The sequence below is a fragment of the Magnolia sinica genome, chromosome 7 (assembly GCF_029962835.1).
Source record: "Magnolia sinica isolate HGM2019 chromosome 7, MsV1, whole genome shotgun sequence".
Classification (NCBI taxonomy): Eukaryota; Viridiplantae; Streptophyta; class Magnoliopsida; order Magnoliales; family Magnoliaceae; genus Magnolia; species Magnolia sinica.
This window is the reverse complement of record NC_080579.1, coordinates 52,098,822-52,122,121: the sequence shown is the minus strand read 5'-3', so window position 1 is coordinate 52,122,121 and position 23,300 is coordinate 52,098,822. Positions and strand designations below refer to the sequence as shown.

The window sequence follows — 23,300 nt, the reverse complement described above, 5'->3', positions numbered from 1 at the left end:
AATGTATTTGACCCTGGTGGTTTCCCTAGAGTGCACTACCAAAAAAAGGGACAAAGGATACAGACCACATTATTTTTTTGCTACAAATATAAACCGTAGCTACAGTTGCTACAGTTTTAATCCGTAACTAAAAAGTTAACACACCATTAATAATTAATGGTGTTGTAAGGGGCTTTATGGGGCCTAAAAATATATATGTATTCTATCTAAGCCATCCATCTATTTGAAAATATTATTTTAGAGCATGAAATAAAAAATCAGCTAGATTGAAGGCTCAAGTGGACCACATGGTAGGAAACATGGAGATTAAATCGCATTTACTTCCTATGGTGTGGTCCACTTGGGCCTTCAATCTACCTTAAGTTTGGGATCATGAACTAAAATAATTTAATAAAATTAATGGTCGGAATGGATAAATCAAATATGTCATGGTGGGCCCCACGGAGCCCCTGTTAGGACCATCCACGGTCCGTTCATTAAATGATGCCCAATTTTGGGTGGGCGCTCAAAACAGAGCCACGCCCAAAATTGTGTTCTCTCTCTCTCTCTCTCTCTCTCTCTCTCTCTCTCTCTCTCTGGTCCCCTCTCTCTCCGTTTCCCAATCCTCTCTCTCCCTCTCGATCTTTGCTCCATCTCTCTCATTCTCCTCCCTCTCTCTCCAATGCATCTTTGCCGCTGGTTCTATCTCTCTCCATTGCAGCAGCCGTGAAGCTCTTACCCGAAGAAACACACGCCGTGAAGCTCCTCTCCATAGGTTGGATGTCTTCTCCTCTTTTTCTATCTTTCAGATTTGATACATGCTAACTGTTTGATGAAATGGCCTGCTATCTATTTGTCGAAATGGCTGGATGAAATGGCATGCTATTTGTTTGATGAAATGGCTAGATTTCATCCATTTTCGTCTGGATTTCTTCTCGTTAGGCCTTATATGATGTTTTTGTACATTGCATAGATGCTTTACATGATTGGCATGGCCCGGTTTATCTTTTTGTTGGGCTAGCCCGATTACCTGTAAATCTCATGTTCAATGAATTCCAAAAAAAAGAAAGGTATACCATGAGGTAGATGCTTCAAGATTGTTGTCCTGCAATCCTCACAAAGTGATGGGTTGGAATCCTGTATTTTTCTTGTGGTTCCAAAGGATCCAACTACTACTACAAGAAAACCAGGAACAAGGTTCTTTCTTCTCCTATTTCACCTGACTTGGTCTTAAGAATGTTGGTTTTATGAACCAGTGATTGCCATCTCCAAGCCTTGCTGCGAAACCGCCAAAGAGTGGACAACAGCTATGGTCGGTTTTGTCAATGTAGTCAGGAGGAGTGCTCTATTGATACATCTTGGAGAGGGCATGATATTTCTACAGATAACAGGCTAATGTGTCAAAGTAAAGAATTCATTAAAAGGGCTGAAAGGATAGAGTTTTTGATCTCATTCTGTAACACTTGTGTCCCAAATCTGTCACTTCGAATCATGGGCTTGTTGTACACAAGCCCCATCATTCTTCATTCCCTAGTTTACAAATAGCTAACCAAGGATGCAAGTAACCTGAAAGCTCAGACTTTAATAATGAAAAAGATAATGATAATTAATAGTAACTATCATGATAATAACAAGAATAATAAACGATATTAGCTTATAACACCCACAGAAAGCAATTTACACAGAGAGATTGAGCACCCCCCTCAAACTGAGTCCAGATGCCAGTAGACTACAGGTTCCAAAATCTTTTACGAATAAACAAAGCTGGACAGACAAGAGGCCCACCAGAACCTTACCTAAATCACCAACTATTAAGTGATCCAGATTGTGGGTAATCTAAGACCCAGATTGCTATTTTTATCGACCCAAATCAGCATCATCTAAGCCTTATTCCAAACAAATTAGCATCAGCTACGTAAATCCTGTTCCAATATTCCATTGTATCATGTGATATGGGTTTATTGTGGATGAAATACGTTAGTGCTGTTGCCATTGCCCTCAAACTAGGTGCAATGTTGTTATGAGCTGGAATAGTGGGTCACACTAGCATGAAATTATAGCTGTAGGGAGCCCAATGGAAAAAATAGCAATGATGTCCACAGTTGTGCTAGATAGCTACCATAGTATGACCAGTGTGACGTGTTTGCATGGCCAGAGTGAGTGAATAGTGCACCCAGTATCCTCTGGTGGAAATTTACAGCAGCAGTATTGTAAGACCCGTGTCCTAATCCGTACCATTCTGTTAGCTTCCGCGGTCCTTCCGGTCAAATTCCGGCAACCTTCGCACCGAATTCGGTGTTTGCGCACGATCCTAAGCCAGGTCCCGCGCACCGACGTCGGCTCGATCTGAAACTTATGTCTTGGCGATCGCGTCATCGCCGTGATTCCAACGCCGTGATTTGCGCACCGAACCGATACCCAGGTAAGAAGATGCCGATCAGCGTTTATTCCGAAGAAACACCGCGCGTTGCGGATTTCGAGGGAATCTCTACACAATTAGTCCCACTAATTAACCATAAATGCAACCATACCTCAAAGTACTCCACCCATTCCCTCTTTTTCCAAAAGTCCACCATCTTTCCACCTCACCATTCCTCTTTTTCTCATTTTCAACCTCAACCATCCCTCTTCTCCACCAATTTCAAACTAAACCATACCCCTCATCACTCCTTTCTTACAACCATCACTCCACCCATCCCTCCACCCATTATTTCTATCTCTCCCTCTCATTCTCTAGCAACTTTTCCAAATTCCATGAGAAATTTCACACATCCAACACACTCTCTCAACTTCAAGTGTGGCCCACCCTCTCATCTCCAATCTCAACCATTCATCTTTCATCAACCTCCATTAAAAGTGAAGGTAAGGAGCTAAGGAGTCCAAGGGAGCAAGGAGAAGGAAGATAAGGTGGGTGATTTTCCATTATTTTAAGCTTTAGGCCCACTTGTTGGTGGGACCCATTTGGATGTATGTGATTTAATCAAGAGGGCCCATAGTGGCGGGGTTCCTCTATCTCACCGTGTATCTCTCTCTCTATCTCTCTCTCATTCTTTCTTTGTAATGGTGTGGATCCCACCGATATGTGTTACATCTCCCCCGTCCATCCACATCAGACGGTGTGGCCCATTCTATTATAGGTGATGATCCGCACCCTCCACTGTTGGGATGGGCCCAATGCATCTTTTTATATGTATATATATATATATATGTATTTATATTTTATATAATATATGTATATAATATATAATATAATATGTACTTATATATATATACAATATAAGATAAATATTAAATGTATCTGTATATATATATATTGGTGGGCCACATTCACGTGGGACCCACCACATTTTTGTGAATATATACAAACCGTCCAGCGTCCCTGGACGCTGGACGTTGCAACAGTGGACTTTAAAAAAAAAAAAAAAAAAGGAAAGGAGTGGTGGGCCTCTCATGCAGGCCCCACCTTAATGTTTCTATACAATCCAAACCGTCCATTCTCTTCCTCAGGTCACTTAAGGCGTTGAACCGAAAAATGAGATTGATTTGGTTTTCTGGCGGGCCGTGATATAGGAAACAGTATCCCTACCTTTGATTTGCTCCCTGATGCTCCTGTACGTCTGAAAAAGCTCAATATTGGACTCTATGGGTTGGTATCAAGCCACAGAGACCAATGGATGGAGTGGATCGTACTGAAGCGGGCCCCACCTAGGAAAAACCGTAGAAAAACCGATTTTCAAAAAAAAAAAAAAAGAAGAAGCAAGCAGCAGCCGCTGCCGCTGACAACAGACGCAGGCAGCGCCTGCGCTGCCGCTGACGGACGGACGGTCGGGCTGGGCTCACGGCCCCAATTGTGGGCCCCACCGTGATTCCTTTCGACCATCAGCACCGTGCATTTGATGGGTCCTCTCAGTCCACACGTCCACCCCGAAAATCAGCCTTATACGGAACTCAGGTGGGCCATACCATCTAAAATCATGAGAAAACATGCCAAAACATATAAAATCACTTGGTGGGGCCTACGTGAGTTTTGGACGTTCCTGAAAATTGGTCTGGACCGTTAGTCCAGTGGGACACACATAATGGGTGGTCTGGATCAGTGGACCACATTACAGTGGGCCCCCAAATCATGACCCTATGAACGTTTTTTTTAATAAAATAAAATAAAATAAAATAAAAAGGGGTTCCAGTGACCCTGTGACAGGTTGGATGGCAACAGACATCACTGTGGGCCCTACCCACCTATGGTCCACGTGAGTTGTTTGGATGGCAAACAAACATCGTAGTGGGTCCTACTCAAGGTCCACGTGACCTTAGGGATGGATTGGATTGCAAATAAATAAATAAATAAATAAATAAATAAATATTACAGTGGGTAATAAATATTACAGTGGGCCCTATCACATGACCTTATGAATAGGTTGGACGATAAATAAATATTACAGTGGGCTCTACCCTGGTCCACATGACCCTATGAATAGTTGGTTGGAGAATAAACATTATAATGGGCCTTAAGTTGGGTGGAAAATAAACATCATATTGGGCCTTAGGCTGGGTGCAAAATGAGCATTTTGGTGGGCCCCACTTATGTAAGTATTGTAAACCATACCCTCTATTAGTGTGGGCTCCATCATAATGTATGTGTTTCATCCCACTGTCCAACTGTTTTTGGAGATAATTTAAGGCCCATTATGGAGGCCCATCTTCATGCATTAGTGGTCCTTGTTGAGGCCCACCTTAATTTGTATTAGGTCCATCTTGTGAGGCCCATTGAGGCCCACCTTGATATAGATATGGGGCTCATGTTATGTAGCCTATTTGATGTATTTGGGTCCTTGGGTCAAAGCCCAATTAGATGTACAAAAGGCCCATTACAATATGTGATTCATGGAAGGCCATTCCTTGGAAGCGATGTTGGTTTGACGTCCACATTGATAATGTTGGTTAAATGTCCGCATTATAGCTCTCCCTAAGGCCCACTGATAGGCCCAAACTTGTGGTAAGTAGGCCGTCTAGACCCATCTCCATTATACCTAGAACCCATCTCTTATTACATGTTTAGTATAGATTCATGATCATTCGCACCATATGTATGCCTGATGTGAGGAGTGACCGATCATAGCATATACCTTTGGATAGACTATTTATGGGCTCCCTGATAGGTGGAGTTGCCTCATATAAGTGCATGGTATATACAGGACTGTTGCATAACTGATGGTGTGACGCATGCACTTGCATTTGTGTGATTGTAATTACTGTATGCCCTAGCGACATCAGGGCCATAGCCTTCATAGACACATCATGGATGGCTGGGTTGGATACCGAAAATGTTTGGTTCTAGCATACGGGCGCCATAGACGTCCCTGGGTGAAAATCCCTAAACCCGATGGTACCAGAGGATGACTCCAACGTCGAGACCGAGTGGAGATACGAGCGCATGAGGGCCGAATACCAGGAGGCCGCGTCTCCCACTGTGTCGTGGTCGGTTGGAAATGAGTGTGGCCTTACTCGCCCGAGGGTAGGGGGCAATACTAGGCTGAGTTTGACCAGCTCGCGAATGGGTCCGCTATCGACATGCCGGATAGGTATTGGCAGACTATTGGTCAGGCGGATAGTGAGGTTTCTTACGCTCACTTGGACTGTGCGGCTAGGAGAGCGACAGTGCCATTTGGAATGTATTGAACCCCGGTGACTATCCAGAATGAGAACTATACTGATACATGTTGAGGTTTGGCATGCTTGAGTTGCATCTTGCATCGCATGGCCGTGTTATGGCCGATAGCATTCATATCTTGCACCGCATAGCCTTGGTACGGCTGATTGTATTCATGTGCTCATCACCATGATTCCGCATCACTCTGACCTTGCATTTTGAGCACGTTTATATTGCGCACACACTTACACCACCCTCTAAGCTTTCAATAAGCTTATGCACGATTGATGCGTGCAGGTGACGCCAGGACACAGTCGCAGCCATAGTCTCGCTGTAGTTGGAGCGTGCAGCCGAGCTTCTGGAGTTTTGTTTCTTTTATTACATTGTATTTTCCCCTTCCAGTCGCATTGTACTCAAAATGTTTTTGATCATAGTGGATTTTGTGGTGGTGTTCTTGTGGTTATTGTTTGTGGGTTATGCTTTTGTTATGCTCATTATGAATCAGACTGATGACTTGAAATCCTCCTTGTAGTATCCCAGGATCGGAACCTGGTGAATGGGTGCCGGGATCCGAAAATGGGGTTCTACGGAGGCTGTCGGCGCCGGATTCGGCGATCGGGAATTTTGTGAGCCCGGTTTCCGAGTTCGGGGCGTGACAAGTATGCAAGAAGCAGAGAACCTATGGACTGGAAGTGGTGGATCAAGGTTACTGGGATTGTAGGATGCTCACATACATGATACGGGTAGTGATTTAAATATCAGTATTGATGCACATATTGGTGCACCCTTGGGATACAAAAACATATCAGTATCACATGGGAAATATTGAGAATGTATTGTTCTTTAAGGGAAAGATTGGGAAATGATGGAATTTCTCAATAGAACTTTATGATATGTTGAAGTAGGCGTGATTACACACTTAGAACTAAAAAAATCATAAAAACCATTTATGCACAAACAAGTTTCCTTTGTATATGATTCTAAATGACATGTTCTTTCAGAGAAGTGATGCAATTATACCCAGAAGGAGCTCATATAATTAATGAATCATACAATCATAGAAAAACAGATTCCCCCAAGAAAAATTCAGAAGAAAATGGATTTTTGTGGAGTTTTTTTGCAAATTTTTTTTTTTCAAATTTCTGATAGGGTAATGTACTGCAATGTATCGCATGTATTGGTGATAAGGGGAAATTTTATGAAGGGTTTTTGGCAAAATATCACAGAGCCAACAGGACATTTGGTAGAATTTTGTCGGTCACCTCTGACCAATTGATGTATTGAAACTGTTGACAACTTCTCATTTCCTATTATATTGCCTACCTCATCTTCTAGAAGATAGGTCCTCGTGATCCATTTCATAATTTTCATAGAGAAAAGTTATATCATTTACTTGAGGAAAGAAGAGGAGTTGATTTATTTGGTAAGGATGTGAAACAACTCATGTAATTACACATGGCGCTAATGCCTTTCTGAAGTTCATCGCTATGGTTGGTGTCCTTCCCATGTCATATTTATGGCTTGGTTGATGACATGATGCGTATTTCTTATATAATACTTCCAAGAGGCCAAGGTTCCTATTCAATGTGAAACTGAACTACCTTGTTTAGTCCCTAATCTATACATGCCCCACGGGTGATTTATGCAATCCATTGATCTGATGGCCCCTGCCAGAGATGAACCATGCCTGAAAATCTCTTCATTTGATCAAACTCTAACCATTCCATTGTTGGCATGTAAATATGTGGTTAAGAAAAAAAATGCACCAATAGTCTAGATTCAACGGAGACAAGTCAACATTTGATGGTTAGTATCTCCCAATTTGGGAGATTGTTTTTAGCATGGTTCATCCATGGCAGGTGACATCAGACCAATGGCTCGTATAAACTAACCATTAGCTCCATATGTCCCTATCCATATTGAATTGGAAACTCAGCCTCTAGCTACAAATGTTATTTATTAAGCTATTTCTTGTTGGCATCGGCATTTCTTTTGCTGCAGGTTGGTGCAAACAATGGATTATTCAGTTATAGTGTTTGATACGGCTCCAACTGGCCATACATTGTGGCTTCTGCAATTCCCCACAACATTAGAGAAGGGGCTGGACAAAATGATGAGCTTGAGAAATAGATTCAGTGACCTGTTGAATCAGGCATGATAAGTTGCAGTTTTTCCGTTCTTCTTAACTCCCTTGCTACAAGGATTTTTAGTTCGCACTTGTGGGATCTATCGGTCATAATTAGCAGGTGATGCCCATATATGGATTCATGAGAAATTCAAATTGGTGCAAACAAATATTAGGGAAAACAAAGGATTACATGATAATATTTGTGGAATATGAATAAATTCAAAAATACATCGAATATTTCGATTAGAACTGTTGTGCTATCCTGTCAATTAGCTAGTATGTGATTTCTATTAGGTGTTGGGGGTGGGGTGCAACTTGGGCAGATTGCGTCGGGTTGAGGGTCAACCCGACCCAACACGAATTGCAACCCAAGCCCTCAACCTGACCTCAAGAGGACCCGGCATGCAACCTGACCCAGCATGAATTGCAACCCAAGGTGCCCAAGCCAAACCCAAACATAATTCCTCTTTACTTGACCCGACCTTAACCAAATCAACCCGACCCAAATTCATGCGATCATACCCAACCTGATCCGAATTTGCTCAACCCAATTTCGAATTGGGTTGGTGTTTTCCAACCCTAACAAGAACAAGTTCTGGTTGACCCAAACCCTAGTTGCAGCCCTATTAGCTACTTGATTAACTAATTTACATGTGAATCTATAATAGTGCTCAGCACCAAATTGATATTGAATTGGTATTGGTTTTCAAGGAAAAGCGTTGATGACTGCTCATGACAGGTGACTCGAATTTTTGGCATTTATTAGGGAATTTTGCGAGGATGCAATGTTAGGAAAGCTTGAAGGCATGAGTGATGTGATTGCAAGTGAATAGGCAATTCAAGGATCCTGTAAGATTTTGCTGCTTCAAAATGCTGTTTCTATTAATATATTGAACATGTTTCTTACATCCAAAATATCACCGTCTGCCACTTTTATTTCTATTATTAGAGCTTCAACAGGACTTCCATATATTGTTTTCATGCTTTTTGCCCTGATTATGAATTGCTGCTTGCTTTATGTAGGGGAAATGACCTCCTGGTCGAATACACCACTAGTGTTGTAAATGAATCCATTGGGACTCTTGGACAGTCCAATCAATTGATCCGAACTATCCATTAGGTCAATAATGCATTTCATAAGCTATCATGCAAAAATCACACCAATTGGGTGATTTGCTCCAATTGGTGTGATTTGGTCCATCAGTAAGATGCCCCTCTTTTCTATAGCCATCCTTTTTCCAAACCATCCATTTTTTTTGCGAGCCATAGATTGGGTGGTTAGCATCATCTAATAGTAGTGCTTCTGTAAAAATCATAAGTAATCCACGCGGTAGGGCCTTTTGAACTTTAAGACGATGATTGGACCTAATATCCTCACAAAGGGGATATTAGTGTTTACTATGAAAATAGGTTTCACAGGTTCACCTAAAACCTTCACAATTGTGTCTTTCAATGGGCATAACAATTCAAAAACCCCACTTCCGGGTTTTCTTGGCTCTCCTCAGATAACCAATAAATTGAGATTTTTTTGGCTTAATCTCAAACAAAAACCAAAATGAAGGAAATTTATAATACAGTAAAATACCTGAATTTCTCCTTTTGTAGTAGCCTGGAAGAACCAATCGGAGTAGAAGTTCGAATGTGGAAGTTCAATGTCCAATACTCACTTTGAAATGGTTCTAGGTTCTAATTGATTTTAAATTAAACCAATTGGTCTAGCTATATTTGATTTTAATTCCAATAAGAAGGAATATAACAATTCCACTTTTCAATTCAGATTGGAATATGGAAACAAAATTAAATTAATAAAGCTAACAAAAGAGAATATTAAATATGCACAATATAGCTTAAAAATGAACACAAACTTATCTCAGAGTGATGCCTTGATTTTTCTTGAAATTCGATATGAAACTTTGAAATTCGTGTTCTATTTATAGTTGTAGAAATCACATCTACAGCTGGTCCTGAGGACACTACGATTGGTCGTAGACTGAACAGATTTTTAAAATTTTAAGCACGATCGGATAAAACCATTTCACGACTAGTCGTAGGGTGTCCACGACCGATCCTTTGGCACCAGATTTAGTCACTGGAGTTTGAGTCGAAGGTGCACGACTGGTCCTGGAATGAGTCATCATTGTTCCTACGACCGGTCGAGCAGTCTCCAGGACTGGTCGTAGCTTAACCAAAATTTTTTTAAAAATTGCAACAACTTAGGACTGGTCTAGGAATTTCTAGTACTGGTCGAGTCTGAGCTAGGACCTAGTTGAACAGAGCTTAGGACTATCTTAGAACAATCCAAATACATGTAAAGTAATTCAATTTGAATTATGTATACAAAATGACTTACCCTAAGGTCAATCTAAGGTTAATCATGCCTTGAAAGTGAGATATGAACATTGAGACTTCATTTCTTCAGATGATAGTTGACCTTTGAAGATTGTGAAGCTTGAGATCTCTCTACTTGATGTAACATTGAGCTTAAGATCTTTTAGAGATTGAATTACACTTCATTTTACGTTGTACACTAACTTGAGTCTTTGAACAATATCACTTCTTTCGTTGTAGCATGTACTTGCATTTCTTGAAATGGTTTGAAGTAGTTCTTCGTTCTTGACTTAAAGCAAAGTGTTTAGAGAGGTGATGCAATGTCTTGATCATATATACCAATGAGCTACACAAGACATAGATTGATGTTTTAGCACCACAAAATTTGACGATCAAAGGAGCATAAAACCATAACACTTACAATCTCCCCCTTTGTTAAATTTGTGATAAAACACACTACCAAAAAAAATAACAGAAGCACAACATGCTCAATAAAGAATCATGCACCAGTCAATCATGCACCAGACATATATAAGAGAATCAGTTACAACTTGGTTAAAGAATCATGCACCAGTTGTCATTAACTAGCACAAATTCTTCCTTACTTATTTACTCCCCCTGAGTAGCACACACATATATACTGTAAAAATTAATGTTACTACCCTTCAATCCATATCCATTCCAATAAATCCACCATATCCATTTCAATTAATCCAAACTATTTGAAATCTTCTCCCCCTTTTTGTCACAATCTGACAAGGGAAGTAAAAAAAGAAATGAAACAAGAGTAAGAAAAGGATTAACTAGTCAAGATTTAAGCAAATTAAAGTCCACAAACCATTAACCTGTTCAAATTCCACAAACATAGGTCAGTCAACCAAACTGAAGTAAAAACAAAGTTCACACAACAACAAAGGTAAAATAGTATTAGAGTTAATACAAACCAAATGATAAAACACTTAATCAGATCTAGATGAAGGAACAGGTATGGTAGGATCAAGTTGATGAAGGCCCTTATTTAAGCGCCTAAGATAATTATGCATATATTTAAACCGAAGATCATGGGCCACATTCATGTTCTCAACCTTCCCCTTAAGAACACAAAGACTAGCATCAAAATCAGATGGCTCATAGTTAAGATCATTAGTAGAATCAGATTCAAGTTCATCAAAGATATCATCCATATTAATATCATCAGGAAGATCGCCAGCTTCATCTTCATTCCCTGCTTCAGCTTCTCCAAGATCAACATCCACTTGGCCAGGAGCCAATTCTAACTTCATCTTGTTAATATTTGAATTGTTAAAAATAAGATGAAAGATAGGAGCCTTTCCAACCAGCATAGCAACTAACATGTAATTAGCTAACACAGTCATAAGATAGGTAAATGGAATATCATTATGACCTGGATGGAGATGAAACTGAAAGACAGAATGACATATCAATGAAGGAAGACAAACTTTAGTACCAGAGATAACAAAATGTAAAACCCGAACCATAAACGAAGTCAGTTCAGTTTTGTTACTTGAACGAGGATACAGATTTGAAATAAAGATTCTATGGAGAACTCTGTATCTGGGTAACAAATACTTTGAGGGGAGTGCATTTTCTTTATGAGTCCATTGCACATTCATATTACATAGATCTCTAGTGAGCATGCGTTTTTCCGATTCTGAGGGTTTTTCAGCTAAAGTATGAATAGGAATACCCTCATCGTTCACAGGTATGTCCATAAGACCTGAAATCAGATGGCAGTCTACATCTAATGGACCTTCTCTAGCATCAATTTTAAATGTTAAATTCTCAAATGAAAATTCAGAGATACACGCAAACATAGCCTGTGCAATAGATTGGTATGCAGGTCCACCCCAATGTAAGATATTAGCCCATCCTACAGCTTGAAGAAGAGGAAGAATACCAAAAGGAGCAATGTGGTCAAGATCAACAGGTCATTCAACAATGACATTATGCAATCGTAAATCCCACATATATGAGGGATCATCTTCGGGTGACCGAAGATAGTGCTAAGTAATAGGAGCTGATTGAGAAGAAGATAGACCATGAGATGTTTTCTTTTTACCTCTAGCATCCATTTACTCAAAGCAACAAGAAATCACAAAGGAAGTAGAGATGGGTTTTTCTAGATTAGCAAATGGAGAAGAAAAATCCTAAAATCTCAAAAAAGCTTGAAATCAAGTACTCCAATGACAAAAAATGAAGAGAATAGAATATGAATTTACAAGATTGACTAAAAAATACACTAACCTTGACGAATCAGACCGTAGGCTTCAACTAGTTGTGCCACGGCTTGTTTGAGAGAAAAGAAGAAATGAGGAAGATGATGGTTTTTCCCAAATTAAAGAGATCAGTGCGCTTCATGACCGGTCTTAGACCGTCGTGGACCGGTCGTATCACGACTGGTCGAGTACGCCCTCGACTGGTCTGTATCAACATAAATATGCAATTTTCATAAAAAAATTAAAATTAAAATTAATAAATTATTAAATATATATACATTATGATATAAATAAGCATGAATATTTAATTTAGATTACACATACCAAGATCAAATTTTAATTTATTAAACCTACTTTTGTTGAGCGGTTTAGTGAAAATGTCAGCAAGTTGAGTCTCGGTAGGAATGTATTCCAAAGATATTAGCTTTTCTTCCACTAATTCATGAATGTAGTGATACCTAATGTCAATGTGCTTGGCACGTGAATGCTGGATTGAGTTTTTTGAAATATTTATAGTAGTGGAATTATCACAATATAATATCATTGATTCCTGTGCAATTCCATAATTGCTTAACATATGATTCATCCAAACAAGTTGAGTACATGCATTTCCTTCTGCGATGTATTCAGCCTCAGTAGTTGAGAGCGATATAAAAATTTATTTCTTGCTAAACCAAGAAACCAAACAATTTCCAATATAGAAACAACCACCATTGGTTGATTTCCTGTTATCAATATTACCAGCCCAATCAGCATATGAGTACCCAGCCAATTGAACACTTGTATCATATGGATACCAGAGACCAATTTAACAGTACTTGCAACATATTTCATTATCCACTTAACAATAGTTAGATGTGACTCTTTAGGGTTAGATTGATATCTAGCACAAATACCAACACTTAAAGCAATATCGGGTCTACTTGCAGTTAAATAAAGTAAACTGTTAATCATACTACGATATAATTTAAGATCTAGATTTTTACCTGTAGAGTCCTTTGAGAGTCTTAAAGTGTACTCATAGGAGTATCAAAATTCTTACCATTCTCAAATCTAAACTTTTTGATTAAGTTCAGAGCATATTTGTTTTAAGAAATAAAAATGTCATCAGATTATTGTTTCACTTGCAATCCTAGGAAATAATTCAATTCCCCAACCATGCTCATTTCAAACTTAGATTTCATTAAATCTGCAAACTCAACAGTCACGTTAGAACAGGCAGATCCATAAATAATATCATTAACGTATATTTGCACTATTAAGATGTGATCATTAAGTTTCTTAACAAAGAGAGTCTTATCTACACTTCTCATTTGAAAATCATGACTTAGTAAAAACTTAGTCAATTTCTCATACCATGCTTTGGGAGCTTGTTTTAAGCCGTAAAGAGCCTTTTTAAGGCGATAGACATGATTAATGTTCTTAGGGTCTTCAAAACCCATTGGTTGTTCAACATATACTTCTTCATGCAGATCACCATTTAAGCAGGCACTCTTCACATCCATTTGATAAATTTTAAATTTTCTAAAGAAAGTAATGGATATAAATAGTCTAATTGACTCAAGACGAGCTATTGGGGCACAGGTTTCATCCTAATCAATACCCTCAATTTGAGTGCACCCTTGTACAACCAGTCTAGCCTTGTTGCGAATTATATTACCAAGTTCATCAGACTTATTTTTGAAAATTCACTTTGTTTCAATAATATGTTTATCTTTATGTCTAGGAACAAGATACCAAACATCATTTCTCACAAATTGGTTAAGCTCTTCTTACATCACAACAATTCAGTTTTCGTCAGTAAGAGCTTCTTTTACATTTGTCGGTTCAATTTGGGACATAAAACATACATAATTACATATATCTTCTATTTGTCTACGAGTACGTACACCAGTGAGAGGGTTTCTAAGAATCTGAGTGGTTGGATGATCTTTAACAGTCCTTAGTTTAGAGTCAGTTTAATTTAATGAAGTATCTGGTTTGTCAATTAAAAGAACTTCATCATTATCTAACTTGGGGCAAGTGTATTCAAGTGATCGTCTATAACCACATCAATAGATTCTTGAATAACACCGGTCATTTTGTTCAGTACACGATCTGTTTAACTATTTAAATAATATCTTAAAAAGATTCCTTCATCACTTTTAGTGTCAAACTTTTCCAGATTTTCATGGTCACGTAAAATATAGCACTTGCTGCCAAAAACTCGAAAGTATTTGACAGTAGGCTTCTTATCGAACCACATTTCATATGCCGTTTTATTATTAGATTTACTAGTATAAACCCGGTTGATTATATAGCAGGCAGTATTTATGGCTTTAGCCCAAAGATTTTTAGATAGCTTCATACTATTCAACATTACATTAGCCATTTCTTGAAGCATTCTATTTTTTCTTTCTACAATTCCATTTTGTTGTGGAGTTTTAGGTGAAGATAATTTATGTAATATCCCCTGATCACTACAGAACTTCTCAAAACTGCTATTTTCAAATTCTGACCCATGATCACTATGGATCTTATTAGCATGAGAACCTTTTTCAGTTTGGATCCGTTTGAGAATCCTTTTTACTTCATCAAGGGTTTTTGATTTATCCATTGAGAAAGTTACCCAAGTGAATCTAGTATAATCATCTACGATCACTAGTATGTATATTTTTCCACCTCGACTCTCCGTCCTTGTTGGTCCTATTAGATCCATATGGAGAAGCTCGAGTGATTTTGATGTGACATTGGATTTTACCTTTTTGTGAGCACTCCTAGTTTGTTTGCCAATTTGGCATTTGCCACATATTTTGTCTACTTTTTGTATTTTAGGTAGACCTCTTATTAGTTCTCCTTTGCTCAATCTATATCGATTATAGTAGTTTACATGTCCAAGGCATTAATGCCATAATTCAGTCTCATCGGTATGGACCATATAACACAATTGATTAGATGAGCTAGAATCACTTACAATGTAGTAGTTTTTAGACCTTCTATGACCAGTTAATATTACTGAACCATTTTTGTTTAAAATTTCACACCCTAGGTTAGAAAATTTAACACTATGATTTTTATCACATATTTGAGAAATGCTTAACAAGTTATGTTTTAACCCTTCAACGTACAAAACATTCTCAAATAAGGGGAGGTTAGAAAGTTGAACTGTACCTTGGCCAATAATCTTACAGTTGCTGCTATCACCGAATGTGACTAAACCATCAACCATGTCTTTGAGATTGGTGAATAGACCTTTATCACCAGTCATATGCGTTGAACATCCACTGTCTAAGTACCACTTTAAATGGCTTGAAGCTTTGAAAGTCGAGTGAGCAACCAAGTAAGTAACCTTAGGAACCCATTTCATTACTATTTTGGGTTTAGGAGTATAGTTAGTCTTCTTGTATTTGTAATTGTTGTAGGAATGACCCACTGAGTTAGATTGTAAGAGCACCTTAAGCAAATCAACTATCTTTTCAGCCAAAGGGTTTTGATTCTTATTTTTATAGCTGATATAATTACTTTTAGATTTGAAAGATTGAAAAGTTTTAACATTTTTAGAAAACCTTTGATTTGAACTATTTCATTTTGAGTTTGAAGATTCTCCTTTCACAAACTTAGGAAAAGTATTATTCTGCTTAGGAGGAACACTTTTATCGTAGCCCAAACCAGATCGGTCGCCACATTTTCTTGATCCAGACAAAAGTTTTTCTAACTTTGGATCACCTTGGGCATATCTCCATGTATCCTTTAAACTCAAAAGTGAAGAGACTTCAAGTTTAAGTTTTTCATTTTCAGATTTTAAGTTTTCAATCAGGGAAGTTTTGAACTCTAAATCACATTTCGATTTTTCAAAACAATCTGAAATGTGGGATTTTTCTAAAAAAAGTGATTCAAGATTTTCTTTAAGTTTTAAAAACTTTTCTTTTTGAAGTTTTAGTTTTATGGCAAATTTACAACTTTCCTTGTATAGGGCATTGTAAGCATCTTGAAGATCTTCTTCATTTTCACAATCGCTGTTCATATTTTCTTTACTTGTTGAATAATCGTTATCTGAAAAAGTGAATTTGGCTAGAATCATTTAATTTCACTGTCCGACTCGATTTCAGAATCTTCTGATTTAGAAGAGGCTTCAGAATCAAAGGATTCATCCCAAGTAGCCAACGTACTCTTCTTTTTGGGTTTATCCTTTTTAGGACACTTGTTTGCTAAATGCCTATATTCTTGGCAGTTGTAACATTGAATATCTTTTAAATATTTCCAAGTTCTGGTTTTAGATCTTTTCTTATCATTTGATTTTTGAAAGTCAACCCTCTTTTTACTTTTAAAAATCTTGTAAAACTTTTTCGCTAAAAGAGCCACATTGTCTTCAGAATTTTCTAAATCAGAATTTTCTTGAGAAATATATTTAGAAGATTTAAGAGTGATAGATTTACCTTTAGGAGATTTAAAGTTTAACTCATAGGTTTGTAAAGAACCAACTATTTCTTCTACCCTCATTATCCGTATCACGAAGTTCTTGGATCGCGGTTACCTTAGAATTGATCTGTTCAGGAAGTGAGCATAGTATTTTTGTACACACTTTACTTTCTGGGATTTTATCACCAAGACCCCACATAGAGTTTACAATGTCATTTAATCTTGTATAAAAGTCCATAAACATTTCATTTTCTTCCATATGAATTTTCTCAAATTTGGTTGTGAGGAGTTGGACTTTAGATTTATAACAATTGAAGTACCCTCGTGTGTCATTTCTAAAATATCCCAAGCTTGCTTTACAGTATCATAGGATATAATTCTTTTGAATTCATCTGGTGATAGTGCGTAAGTGATTGCATTTAGTGCTTTTGCATTGGCACTACTCTCACTTTTCTGAATTGTGGTCCAAGTGAAATATGGTGAAACTTTTATTGATTTTGAACCATCGATACTAATTACTTCAGTGGTAGGGGGTTCCATTCAGTCACTATGGCTTGCCACACGCTCTCATCCATGGATTTAAGGGAAATCCTCATCCTGGCTTTCCAATAGGCATAATTGGAGCCATCAAATGGTGGAGGCCTAGTGATTGAGAGGCTATCAAAATTTGACTTCTTATCAATAGCTTAGATCGATTAACTCAGGAAATAAATCCAACTATAAAGAATTAAGAACGAGCTATTAGGCTTTGATACCACTTGGAAAGGCCTAGCTATATATCCTATAGGGGGTGAATAGGACTATGCCAAATTTAAAATAATAACAGTGGAATAAAACATAAGATAGCTAAGAAAAGGAAAGATAATAATTCATAATACAAAATGTAAAACAATCACAAAATCTAGTTGTTCTAAGGACAACCTTTCACCATAAAAACCAAGGGTTTATGGTAGGACAACCTTACTAGAACAATTAGAGAATTAAAAGCTAAAATTGTAAAGGAACGGAAAGGAAATAGCAAGAATTGAAATCTAAACTATTACAACATTCCCCACAATGCTTGAAATATAAATATTACAACATTCACATCCACACATACATCCCACAATTTTGAATGATAAATGATATAGAAATTAAGCAAACATTCAAACCACAATACATAAAGAATTATAGTGGTTCGCCTGTGTGTTCACCAACTGTTAAACAACAGCTACATAGATTGCTACTCCACTCCTAATATCCTCACATAGGGGATATCAGCGTTCACTATGAAAATAGGTTTCACAGGTTCACCTAAAACCTTCACAACTGTGTCTTTCAATGGGCTTACACAATTCAAAAACCCCACTTCTGAGTTTTCCTGGCTCTCCTTAGTTGACTAATAGATTGAGATTTTTTTGGCTTAATCTCAAACAAAAACTAAAATGAAGGAAATTTATAATATAGTTAAATACCTGAATTTCTCCTCTTGTAGCAGCCCGGAAGAACCAATCGAAGTAGAAGTTCGAATGTGGAAGTTCAATGTCCAATACTCACTTTGAAATGGTTTTAGGTTCTAATTGATTTTAAATTAAACTAGTTGGGCTAGCTATGTTTGATTTTGATTCCAAGAAGAAGGAATATAACAATTCCTCTTTTCAATTCAGATTGGAATATAGAAAGAAAATCAAATTAATAAAGTTAACAAAAGAGAATATTAAATATGCACAATGAGCTTAAAAATGAACACAAACTTATCTTAGAGTGATGCCTTGATTTTTCTTAAAATTTGATATGAAACTCTAAAATTCGTGTTCTATTTATAGTTGCAGAAATCGCATCTATGACTGGTCCTGAGGACACTACGACTGGTCATAGACCGAAGAGATTTTTGAAATTTTAAGCGCGATCGGATAAAACTGTTTCACGACTGGTCGTAGGGTGTCCACAACCGGTCGTGAGCCCTCCACGAATGGTCATGAGCATCCTACGATTGGTCATGAGGCACTGGATTTAGTCGCGAGAGTTTGAGTCGTAGGTGCATGCTAGTCTTGGAATGAGTCATCACTGTTCCTACGGCCGGTCGAGTAGTCTCATAGCTCAACCCAAAATTTTTTTTAAATTGCAACAACTTAGGACTGGTCTAGGAATTTCTTTGACTGGTCGAGCTAGAGCTAGGACTAGTCAAACAGAGTTTAGGACTAGTCCTAGAACAGTCCAAATACATGTAAAGTAATTCAATTTGAATTATGTATACAAAATGACCTACCCTAAGGTCAATCATAACTTGAAAGTGAGGTATGAACATTGAGACTTCATTTCTTCAGATGATAGTTGCCCTTTGAAGATTGTGAAGCTTGAGATCTCTCTACTTGATGTAACATTGAGCTTGAGATCTTCTAGAGCTTGAATTACACTTCATCTTACGTTGTACACTAACTCGAGTCTTTGAACAAGATCTTTTCTTTCGTGGTATCTTGTACTTGCATTTTTTGAAGTGGTTTGAAGTAGTTCTTCATTCTTGACTTGAAGGAAAGTATTTAGAGAGGTGATGCAATGTCTTGATCATATATACTAATGAGCTACACAAGACATAAATTAATGTTTTGGCACACCAAAATTTGACAACTAAAGGAGCATAAAATCATAGCACTTACAAATCTACCAACTGCAGACTTTTTTATATGTTGGTATAGTTGTTATTTCTTCCAACTTCCATGGTAAGAAACATTCGGAGGCTTACATTTTAAGTTTGCATCTATCCACAGTATATTCATGGATTGGCTGCTCGAGATACCCCACCTAGAATTCACACACCAAAATTCTACACTATATTTTTATGTAAACAGATAATAAAATGTGTTGTGGGCTTACTGTCTTTACTATTTCTTTTAAAACTTTATGATTGAAAATGTGTTGTGGGCTCACCATCTTTCCCAAAAATGGCAATAATGAACTACACAATATACTTGGTTTTGGTTTATTTGAGTTAATATATGTCATTTCATGTTCCTTGCTCACAATCCTTTGATTTGGAGAATGAAAATTTCAAAACTTATAACTCAAAGAAAGATGATCTTTCCGCCAAATTAGTTGACTATGCCCGACTATCGGCAAGCTAAGGATCATCTCAAGTTGAGGTCAGGATTCGATAGTATTGATGAAACCAGAATCTTGCTTGGGAAACACACCGATAGTAACAACCATAATCAAGAGCTGGAAATAACTCCTTTTGGTAATGTTGTAGGACTTGATCAGCTTGTAGCTGAAAGAAATTCACATAAGGAAGTTGGTCTAGGTGATCCTCCAGCAGATACAATTTGTTACACTAATCATGCTTGGAGTGGAGATGAAGATGGTTTGAGAGAAAATGTTGATATTCTTTGCTTAATATTCTTTGTTTTCAGGAATTGCTCACTGTTTTTTCTTTTGGGCTTGCTATCTGCTAAGTTTACTATCGAAGGAACATTTGGGAGATTTTGAAGCATGCGCTGAGATGTTCATTCTAGTAAAATTACCTGTTTCTTTCTGATTACTGTGGTTGCTAGTTTCCTAATAGTTATTTGGATTTACATCTCTGACTTTTAGGTGCTTTTCAAGCTGGTTGTGATAATAGTGCTTGTAATTGCAAAGTCTTCAAACAATTGCTTAAAAATGGTATGAAGCTATAGAGTGATTTTTTTTTCTTTTCTTTAGGTGTAGGAGCATTTATGGAGATATTGGACAAGTCATATGTGAAAAGAAGGTTGGCTTTGGGACCTACAATAAACGTGCATCACTGGGACCTATAATAAATGTGCCACTATGAAGAAAACACCAAAACTAGATAATTTTAGTAGTTGGTGGGACCCACACATCAGCAGGTGAATTGTAAATGGTGCCTTTTATTGTGGATCACCGCTGGATCAAAGACTTGGTACCTTTTGTTGTTATAAGTTCCTAATTAGTTTATTTCTGTATTGCATCGGAGCTATCCGAATGTTGAACGGGGGTTCCTGGTAGGTGGGAGCTGTTGTTATGACCATGATGAAGCTGTCCATTTCCTATGGACAACAATATGGGTGGCCTGGCCATTTGGACAGGCCCGTGTTTATGTATTATCTCGAAATTGATGAAGCAGATCCGGATGTGCGTTGGAGCTATCTAGATGTTGAGCGGGGGTCTCTGGAAGGTGGGAACCGCTGATATTTATTTATTCCCTTCATCATTGTCTGTGTGATCTTGTGAACAGGTTGGATGATAAATAAACATCACTATAGGCCTTAGAAAGGTTTCAATGATGAAAATCATTATACCCACTATTTCTTGTGGTATGGTCCACCTAAGTTTTGGATATGATTCAATTTTAGTTTCAACCCCTTAAATGATTTGGAAAAGCAGATGGATGATGTAGATAAACTACATATATTTATAATGATTTCCTAACCCTAAAACTAAACTTAAAAACCTAAATCTAAACCTGAACCCGAACCCGAATTCCTAAACTTATTCTTAAATCCCTAAACCTAAACCTATAACCTATAACCTAACCCTAAACCAACCTATAACCTATAACCTTAACCTGAACCTTAACCTTAACCTTAACCTAAACCTTAACCTAAACCTATAACCCATAACCTAAACCTAAACGTATAACCTAAACCTATAACCTATAACCTATAACCTACAACCTATAAACTAAACCTAAACCTATAACCTATAACCTTAAACCTAAACCCGAACCCAGACCCGAACCTGAATTCCTAAACCTATAACCTATAACCTAAATCCAAACCTATAACCTAAACCTATAACCTATAACCTATAACCTAAACACAAACCTAAACCTAAATCCAAACCCAAACCTATAACCTATAACCTACCTATAACCTACACCTAAACCTAAACCTATGACTTAAACCTAAATCTAGAACCTAAACCTGAACCCGAACCCAAATTCCTAAACCTATAACCTGATATATATATATACATATATATATATATATATATATATATATATATATATATATATATGTATGTATGTATGTATGTATATATATGAGAAACATTATAAAAGAAGAAAATTTAGAAGAAAAAAGCTAGACTAAGGATTATTTCCTTTTCCTCTTCCTATCACCAAAAAAAGAAGAAAAAAAGGAAAAGAAAGAAAGAAAAAGAAAAATAACTCCAAAAAACCTTATTTATTTTCCACAAAATTGAAAATTTTCAATTACGACTTTGAGATTGGCAATGGGAAAACCTAATGTATATGTTGTGTTCTAAGTGTTTTGTTATTGTAATGAGTCAATACTACTTGAGACTTAGACTCATTCAGCTTAGTGCAAAACTTTGTCATGTGTCAGGATTTCCTCACATTTTTGTAATATACATATATTTATATCCAAGTTTCATCATCACTATGGAGAAGAAGGGCTTCTCAATTTATTTATTTATTTATTTATTTTATTTTAATTATCATATTCACATTTTGGCCTGATTTTTCATGCTTCATTTGTTTGCATTCTTGTTTCTGAATGGGATGGAGGAACTATATCATCATATCCTGTTCATGGAGTTTTATAAGCATCTTAACCTCTTTTACTCGGGTTCCTCCTCTTATTCACTTCTATAGATATGTACTACTTTCTCTCTGTTATAATTTGGGATTGATTATTTTTTTCCTTCATTTGGTGCATCATTTGCAGATATATTGGAAGGACTTCTTAAGTTGCTAGGGAATAGGGAATGTGCTAACTGCAAAAGCAAATAGGTATCTTACTTGAATTGTGATAATGAATGATCTTTTATTTTTAAAGCTGTGGGATAAAGTGGATTTTCAATATTATTCTCATTAAATACTTTTTAGCTTTTCTAGTCATTTGTTACATACTGCATTCAAAAACACCATGAGCAATAATAATATTCACATATTATAATTCTCCTTTAAACAATACAGGAGCAAGTAGTGGGCACATGTCAGTTACGGATACTTCACAAAATGAGACATTGGAGGTTGGACCTGGGAATTTGAAGATGTCCTTTTCATCAACATCTGGACAACTGAAATGTATGACGAATTATAGAACAGGGGTGAGTTGTATTTTCTTTCCTGATTACAAGCTCCTAGGTTAATTAGCTTCAAAGTTTCTTGTAAATTGGGCTTCTTTGACATATATAACTCCAGAATCTGGCCCTTGTGATTAATTAAAACTTTACATATGTTATCCATTAGATTCCAGGACTCCTTGCCATGTCATTCAAACCCTTTTACATGGTTATTGCTATGTTTATAACTCTCGTAAATAGTAACTGCCTACCTAGGTGAAAGATTTGGATGTGGAACTTGGAAGTACTAAGCAGAAAAGTAAACAAAACCTGCAACAAGCCAACTTAATTGAAAGGGAAAGAGTTACTCAAATGCAGTGGGATATGGAAGAACTTCACAGGAAGTATTTGGAGATGAAGTCGAAGCTAAAGTTCGAATAGGTTCCTTTTTTGTAATTCTCATGATAGGTTGAACAAAGTGAAGTATTTTTTATTTAGAAATGTGAATGTGGGATGCATTGTATGATTTGATTGCTATTTGTAATAACTGTATCATTTTTTTCCTGATTGCATTTTA

The 23,300-nt window shown here is 37.2% G+C and overlaps 1 long non-coding RNA gene across 2 annotated transcripts; it reads left to right on the top strand.

Moving 5' to 3' along the window:
* Positions 1–578: 578 nt before the first annotated feature.
* On the top strand, positions 579–23,277 carry LOC131251346 (uncharacterized). Of its 2 annotated transcripts, XR_009173758.1 has the most exons (7): positions 579–754; positions 7,631–7,875; positions 8,497–8,606; positions 20,288–20,356; positions 20,402–20,870; positions 22,635–22,768; positions 23,000–23,277. It is a non-coding gene; the product is annotated as an uncharacterized LOC131251346 (long non-coding RNA). The 2 variants fall into 2 exon arrangements; XR_009173759.1 differs by lacking the exon at positions 20,288–20,356 and having other exon boundaries at positions 23,000–23,275.
* Positions 23,278–23,300: the final 23 nt, after the last annotated feature.